The sequence below is a fragment of the Dasypus novemcinctus genome, chromosome 2 (genome assembly GCF_030445035.2).
Source record: "Dasypus novemcinctus isolate mDasNov1 chromosome 2, mDasNov1.1.hap2, whole genome shotgun sequence".
Taxonomy (NCBI): domain Eukaryota; kingdom Metazoa; phylum Chordata; class Mammalia; order Cingulata; family Dasypodidae; genus Dasypus; species Dasypus novemcinctus.
This window is the reverse complement of record NC_080674.1, coordinates 193555654-193564164: the sequence shown is the minus strand read 5'-3', so window position 1 is coordinate 193564164 and position 8511 is coordinate 193555654. Positions and strand designations below refer to the sequence as shown.

Sequence of the window (8511 nt, the reverse complement as noted above, 5' to 3'; positions counted from 1 at the left end):
GCCCACTCCCTCCAGCTCTGCACTGCTGTGGCTCTGGCAGGCCAGCCTGCTGCTCCAGGTCCCCCTGTTCATCCACACCCTGAAGTTCCCCCAACTCCTTCCATGGGCTCCACAGCCCTGTCAATGTGGCCAGATGCCCCCAAGCATGATCTCCACCAAGTTCACACCCTCACTAGAGTCTCAACACCTGGGGCCTGCCCAGCCCTTGGCAACTTCAGCCTGGGCTCACCTACAAAGTGGGGAACAGACCTGGCCAGGAGGGGCACCCTGACAATAGGAAATGGTCAGATTCCACTCCGGGCAGCACGAGGGTCAGCCTGTTCCAGGGCTACCTCCCACCCCTGTTGCTCCAGCTGGAATGGGGAGAGGTGACGGAGGGAGGGGGCCTCCCTGCCCTCCTCCTGGCATCACTGGCCTCCTGCAGGTTCGCAGATCCATGCCCACCAGTGTTCTGACAATCAGTGCACGCTGAGGCTCCTGCAACTCCAGGCTCTAAACTTGGACCAGTCCAGGTTCAGGCAGATGAGCCTAGCTGGATTTGGGGTGTTCCAAGGCCCCCTGTGGGAGCTGACAGACCAGGGACTTTGGGGGAAGATGCAGAGCTGTTGGCTCCTCCCACATGCCCAGCAAGTCAAGGCCATTGCAAGTACTTTCCTCTGTCCACCACAGGCCCCATGTGCACCAAGCTGTGGGCTGGAGTCTGACCACCCTGTGCACTGTCGGTTACATCCTGGGTTTAAGAGAGCTCAATACCCTGTGTGCCCCCAAGTGCGACCCTACCCACCACCACCCAGGCTGGGGGAGGAATGAACCCTGTCCTGGCTGAGCACCTCCTTACCCAGACTGAATTTTTTTTTTCAGGTTTTTAAAAAAATTTATTGTAATGGGGCTCATGCAAAGGGAGGGAGGTGGAGCATGGGGAACATGCAGGGGACACAGGGACACAATGACATGGTCTGGGCCACAGCTTCTCTTGTGAGGAAGGGGGATGAGAAGAAAAGGCCAGGGCTAGGGCTGGGGTGGAAGAGGGACGGGGGAGACACTGCAGCTGCATTCCCCCACCCCAGGAAGCACCTTGAGTCCCTGGATCCCCCCACTTATCCTGGGCCCCTAAGATTCCATCTCTTATTCTGCCTCCAGCCCTAGTGGCTCCTTCCTTTGCTCCCACAGACCTTTCCCCTGACAGATTCCTAAGCAATGGTGATGCTTAGGGCCTGACCCCAAACAACAGTGCCTTATGAGGGGACAAACTTTGCCTTCATTGCTTCCGCCCCTTTTTCCATCTTGCCTTTTCCCCTGCCTGGGACAGAGTCTTTGATTCCCCTCCTTCCTCTCTTCCCTCCCCCTGGAAAAAAAAAAAAAAAGCAACAACTCCCCAGGGAGGGGCAGCCGCCAGTAGGGGGGGAGGGGCCTGGAAGGAGGAGAGCAAGAAAGACCATTGAGGGAAAAGGCTCTCAAATTCCTGGGAGGGCAGGGCAGGGGGGGTTCCAGAGGAAAGGGGGGAAGGGCAGTGGCCAGTCCTGTCCACTGCCACCCCTGCCCACTGTCCAGGGGCTTCAACACAACCAGGGGACAGGTGTGTGTATGGGGGGTCAGGTCTGACAAGGAGAAGAGAGGAACAGGGGAAACAAATCATCAAAACCGAGTGAATTCCCCTAGGAAACATGTCTTCTTCCTTTCCTTCTGGAGGCTCCTTGGTTGGTGGGAGAAGTAGCGAGGAGTTGGAGGCAAGAATGGGGAAGAGGAGAGGGTACCAAGGGACTTTCCCCCACTCTCCCTTCTTACCCCCACCAACTTGGAGCTCATCAGGGCTGAGAGGGAAGTGGCTGAGAGCTCACAGGCACCCCCCCTGCCCCGAGAGCTGTGGGAGGGGCTGCCACTGCTGCCACTGCTGCAGCCGCTGCTGCAGCCCCTGCCATCGGACAGACCTCACCAATACCTGGCGAGTGCGAGGGCAGGAGTCCCCTCAACAGGGGTCTGTGACTGGGGGTGGGGGAGCGCCTCCCGGGACAGGGGGGCGTCTCCCCCCACCCCCCACCCCCAGATGGGTCTGCATGTGGCCGGCCAGCTAGGCAGGGGTCTTGCAGTGCACACTGCACAACTTGCACAGGATGAGGTCAGCCCGCGGGGCCTGGAGCCCGTGGCCCTCCATCGCGGGGGTGCGCAGGTGAAGCCTTTGCAGCAGAGCTCACAGACGCGGTGCGGGCCCTGGCTGTGCGCCTTCACGTGGTCCGAAGCTACGCCGAGCTCACCTTCTTGCCACATACGTGACACGGCACCTTCTCCTCATGGCGCCCTGTGTGCGCCCCCAGCCGGTCCTTCTTAGCAAAAGCTGCCTCACTTTTCTCACTTTTGAAGGGCTGTCCTGTTGAGTGCACTTGTCTGACGTGACTGTAGAGGGGATCCGGCCGGGAGAAGCTCTTGCCACAGCGGGAGCAGGTGTAGGGTTTGTGCCCCGCGCCGTCACGTAAGCGCACGTGGAAGCTCCTGCGGTCCTTGCGCTTGAAGCGCCGCAGGCACACGGGGCTCTGGCGGGGCTTCTCGTCCGAGCGCGACAGCTTGTACCGCCTCAGGTGGTAGACGTCGCCTACGGCCTTGCCGCACATCTCGCAGGCGTGGTCCCTCCGCATGCGCTTCCCGAGGCGGCGGTGGTCACCTCGCCAACTGCGGCCGGGACGGCCGCTCCGCCTCCAGCGCCCGCTTCTCCCGTCGCCCGCCGGCCGCGCTCGGCTGGGGCACGCTCAGGAGGCTCATGGGCACCACGGTGGGCATTTCATAGCACCCGAGGGGACCGGGCCGGCCTTGGCTCCCGTGTGGCTGGGGCACGCTCAGGAGGCTCATGGGCACCACGGTGGGCATTTCATAGCACCCGAGGGGACCGGGCCGGCCTTGGCTCCCGTGTGGCTGGGGCACGCTCAGGAGGCTCATGGGCACCACGGTGGGCATTTCATAGCACCCGAGGGGACCGGGCCGGCCTTGGCTCCCGTGTGGCTGGCTTCGTGCCTCCCGAGGTTATTTATAGCCGTTCTTTTTGTTGTTGGTGGTGTTTGATTTTATTTTTTTCTCTTTTTGATGTTACATTGAAAAAATGTGAGGTCCTCATACACCCCCCAGGACACCTATAGCCGTCCTTGAACTCCTTGGCACACAGGGCGCAGACGTAGGGCCCCTTGTTCTTTGTCTTCTTCTCCAAGGCAGACGCCACGGGGCCACGGCGACCGTCGAGGTCGGGGCTACGACGGCAGTGGCGGCGGCGGCGGCTGTGGCGGCGGCGGCGGAGGGGGTGCCGGGGGCTGCTGCAGGGCCGCTGTGTCCACCGGACGGCCCGGCGGACTCCTGGGCGGCGGCGAGCACCCGGAGCAAGTCCACCCGGAGGGGCTCGGCCGCCGGGGCCTGGGGCGGGGGCGCCGGTGCGGCCTGGAAGGGACTCAGGGCGCAGCCCTGGGAGGCAAAGGAGCGGGACTGCGCTCGGCGCCGACCTGCAGGGGGTGCTGGGCGTGACCCTGAGGTGGCAGGAAGGAGTTCATGAGGCCGCCCACCCCCGCGGGAGTCCAGGCCCAGCACGGGGCAGGGGGGCAGCAGCGCGCAGGGGAACACGGGGAACTTGGCCTCGGCCGCGGCGGGGCCCGCGGGGTCTGGGCTCGGGCGCCGCCCGGGCCGGCCAGGCTGTGCCGCGCCGAGCTCACGGTCCGCGGGCCGCCCTGCCTCCTGCGCACCGCTGCGGGAGGGAGGGAAGGAGGGCGCACGGCGGGCCGAGCAGTGGCGACGGCGGCAGCGACGCCCCCTGCGTGGAGGCGGAGGCCTCGCGGGACCCGGGGCCGGGGTTGGGGACTCGGGCTGCGGGGCGGCGGCGGTGGGAGCCTGGCGGGGCGGGGTGGGGGGAGCGACGGAGCAGCCCTGTTCCCCGCTGCGCGCCGGGCCGGCGCCTCAGGGAGGGCGGGGGAGCTTCTTTTTTTTTTTTTTTTTGACTGACATTTAATAACCGCTGGAATGAAAATGTGACGACAGCAGGGACGTTCATTTTGTGGTACACTGCCATATACGCAGAACTTAAAACAGTTCCCAGCACATAGTTGATGTTAATTAAATATTCCTTGAATGAGTGAACAAGCTCAATTTTCATCCCCTCACTTCACAAATAAGAAACGGATGCCCAGAGAAAGGCCAGGCTCAAGGCACAGGGGTGGGTACAAGCCAGAGAACACGGAAACAGCTGACATCTGAAGCATGGGCTCAGCCCTCTTGCATAGAAACTTTAAATATGACAGCTCCTAAATCTTGGGGGACCACTGCCTGCTTCTGCCCATAGGAGGCTGTTGACTTCTCAGGATCCCAAAATGCCTTCCTGAGTACTGCCCCCCCCCCAAAAAAAAACACACTGACTAAGCGGGTGGGACAATGGAGGGGGAGGTAGAGTAGGACCTGGCACCAGGGAGGTGGCAAGGAGACAGAAGAAAGGCGATGGAGTCAGCTCTGCCATGTGGCAGGGATAACTTTCTCCTGTCAACATATCCATAGCCCAAAGCTGGGGGAGGGGGAGAGGCCAGACCGATGGGCATTGCTATATCACAGGTTCCCAGGATTCTCCCAGGGGAGGGCCATCCCACAGAGGTGAGGACCTGCCTCCACCCATCTGAGCATGTGAAATTAAGGTGAACTCTCAGTGTGGGGGGAGGCTACTGGAGAGAAGGCCTCAGTTTCCCCCTCTATATATTGACGGTGCTTAGAGTAACTGACACTAAACTTTCCACAGAAGAGAAGAATTCTTTAGCCTTGGTTCTCCAGTGGTACTCTGCAGTGCTGAAAATATATTCAAAAGCCAAGGGATCCTTCTGAACAAAGACTTGGATTAGAGAACTGAGGACTTGTGGTGGGGTAGAGCATGGAAGAGCACAGAACCATCTATGGGGTGTAAGGACAAGTCAGACCTTGTGGGAGCCTTGGTGACACTAAATGGAATGGGAAATCTTTGGAGGGTTTTAAACCTGAAGGGGACAGACTCTGCTTTTCACTGGATTTCAAGCCCCTCCTCATGTGGACTGGGAAATTAAGCCTAGATGGTCGTGATTTCCTCAAGATCACACTGCCAGAACTCAGCCTTATTTCAAGTTCTCTGTGCTTGGGAAAGTGTGTACAGATGGGAAAAGCCATGGGATAGGAGGGTAGGCTGTCAGCAGCCCAAGGGGACAGTGGGGAGTTGTGATCCAGGGAGGGGTCACAGGATGTGGATGCAGGAAGTTACATCACTTCCTTGGAGATAGAACACAACAGAAGTTTGAACCCTGGTAACCAGGCACCCACATTCTAGAGGCTATCCCTAACAGCTCACTCAGGCAAAGACACTCAAGGGAAGATGTTCTCTTGTTGCTTTCTACCTCCTTCCCATGGCATTGGCCACAGGAAACCCCACAGCAAGAGCTTTATCTGATGCTGCAGGCATTGGCTCTACCCACATCCTGGAAGATCCTGGCAATTATCAGGAGGAAACCAAAGGTGATGCAGGGGATCAAGGGAAGGGGGATGCAGGCCAGGCTGACACTGTGCTCCTTCCTCAGCACCTCCCACTCCCAGTATGGGTATATAGAGGGGAGGGCATCACTGTGGACTAGAGTCGGGCAGAGAGAGGTGATTGGGGGTGAATGCCTGGTGGGCTTGTCATGTTCACATCCAGTTCATGGCTGGCAGCTCCAGAAGGGGAGGCCTGGTGTTGGTGCCATCTACCCAGACATTGATCCTGAGTGTGGAGCTGTCATTTCCCTCCTGGGAGATGTATGCCAATAGGGTCTTTGCCTCATCAGGGAGTAGAACTTCCTGTGGGGGTGTCCTTCTGGGTGACTACCAGGGTGGGCCCTGATGCCTCTGGCCCTGCTGATGACCCTGTCTTTTTAGCACTCCAGTTATGAGTCCAGCTTAGAGTAGGATGATGGTATCATCATCAACACCACCTCCCTGACCATGTCGCCTGCACACATGGCCACCAACAGAAGCCAGAACAGCTCTGAGGTGAGATGGGAGCTGAGGGTTCTCCATACACAGGTCAGAGAAAGCCAGGGGACTCTGGGACTGTCCCTACCCTGGCAGAATGTCTAGGCTCCCTGCCAGGAATTCCCCTTGTTGGAACTCAGTCCCACTCCCTGAGGAATCTGGAACTCCTCCCCAGCCCCAACACCCAGCCCTAGTTGTGACCAGGTGCAATGTGTGTTTAAATATCAGAAATGAGACTTTTATAAGGATTCATCCTCATGTTAAAGCATGACAGTCTTTGTTTTTTATCCTGTCTTGGTGGTTTGATGTACCTGCCCCAAGGTTCTCCCCATCTCCAGGTGTCCCATCTGCATTCAGCTAGACTGAGTGACAACTCAACACCTCCACCCTTATGCATCCTCATGTTTCCTAGGTTGTTTTTATCCAAAACAGGTGAGAAGATTATACCGTACTTCATATTTCTCTGCAACTTTCAAACTCACTCACCTGGCCAGGTCAGGTGACAGGGTTACAACATATTTCAAAGGGGAAGGCAAGAACGTCAAATGTACAGTCTCACTGCTGTTGGAACTAGATGGCACTCCATCCTCTAGCCATTTCACCAGGGCTGCAGGGAAAGTCCTGTGATGGAGAACAGTCTAATGTTTCCAGTTCTCCCAGTATTGGCTCCCAGGAATGGGATGACTTGTTCAAATCTTAGATATATTTAATGTTTGAATGACTGGGGCCAGACTCCATGTAAAAATTCAGGCATCCAAAATCAGGTAATGAAGGCTGGTGCTTCTCTGCAATCCAGTGACCTTGGTTGTAAACAGTCTGAAAATGTGTCCATCTGGTGTCAGAAAGGCAAAATCATATTTGCAATTGCACCATTAGAAGATGATTTACACTTGAATATTTTCAAGACCATTTGGAATTTCTCTTCTCTGTGGCATCAGCTCATTTCCTTGGGCAATCCAGGGTATTTCTCCCTCTTGGAATCTCCAGGAATTTATCCCTTACAGAATCTGGTATCACCTTAGCCTCAGGTCCTCAAACTCCTTTTAATTTGAGAGAGGAGTGAAGGTTTTTGAGGTCTTTGAAGTCAAATGCATGAACACAGGATGAGCCACATTATGCCCTGTCACCAAGTTAGAGGGACCCCTGGCCCAACTTCTTCCACAGTCACTGAGTACAGGGACTTCCAGGTTTGAGATCCATTTGTAACCATCCTTTTGGACATGTTGCAGCTGCTGACTGCATGGCCTATTTTGTCTCAACACTCCACCTGCCAGTATGAAAATGACCCTGCTAGGATGTGAAAGAGAGCTGGCTGGTGAAGACAAATTTCATGTCCAGCAGGAGGAAGAAGCCAGCTCAGCACCTGGTGCCTGCTCACCTGGACAGGGAGTACCTGGACACATGCAAATCCTGGGGAACATTCAAGCTTTCCTCCACACCCAAAAGACAGGGATACAAAGGGTCACAAGGTGAGCACACCAACCCTTCCATGGCCTCTACTCTGCCAGTATTACCCATGGAACTTTGTAGGGCAGTTCATTTCTTTGACCCTCAGGTCGATCCTTAGAAGAGTAGAGAGCTAGAGGACACACAGCAAAAGGTTATTGAGTGGACTGAATGTAATGAGACATGGGAAGTGCTGAACAAGACCAGGCCCTACATGATCAGCTGTCATAGGGGCTGGGGAAGGACAGAATTATTTCCCACTCATCTATAGAAAAGCCACTAATTCACCCCTCAGTTAGCCAAGGACAAGGCAAAGACCAATTTTCCTATTATAAAGGAAAGACCTCCATTCTGGAGGTCTGTAAACAAGATCTAGGCAAAAGGCATTGAGGGGGCTGGAGAAGTGGAAGAGGTGAAATCTGATATCTGGGAGTGGGATAATTGGAATCAATCAACAAAGAGTGGGTGACTATGTGTCATTGCAAAATTTAGTAGATGAAACAATGAAAGAGGAAAAATCCCTGCCTCTTGGACTTCCATTCCACAGGGGAGTCAGATAAAAACAATAGAACTCACCAGCATAGTGAAAACACAGTATGTTAGATGTGATGCACTATGGCTCTCTCTAAGTATAGGGAAATCCACCAGGACGATTGGGAGCAAGGAAGACTCCTGGACATGAGAAAAATGTGAGTGGGCACTATGTCAAGAACAAAGGTACCAAATGACAGAGCTGAGTAAGAAATCTGTGATGGGGCATTGGTTGGAATGTTCTTGTCAGATCCCTGTGTTCCACAAATTTTGTGCTTCCCATGTAAGATTCATTTCTCACCAACTCCTCATTACTGCAACTGGAATCCATGGTCACGGGATAGTAGAAGCGTCAAGTGAATTGATACTCTGTCTCAATGAATGACCAAATAAGGATGAGGAGCAGTAGACAAGTTGGGGTCAGGCAGTTCCCACACCAACAAATAAAACCCAAAACAGTGTGAAGGGGATGAGACAATCACAGGCCCTCAGAGAATATAGTAGTTCTTGGTATCTTGGCCTCAGGCTGAAGAAGAGTTAAGATCTACA

The 8511-nt window shown here is 55.5% G+C and overlaps 1 pseudogene; it reads right to left on the bottom strand.

The window, feature by feature from the left end:
• Positions 1 to 1805: 1805 nt before the first annotated feature.
• On the bottom strand, positions 1806 to 8293 carry LOC101440666 (myc-associated zinc finger protein-like; annotated as a pseudogene).
• Positions 8294 to 8511: the final 218 nt, after the last annotated feature.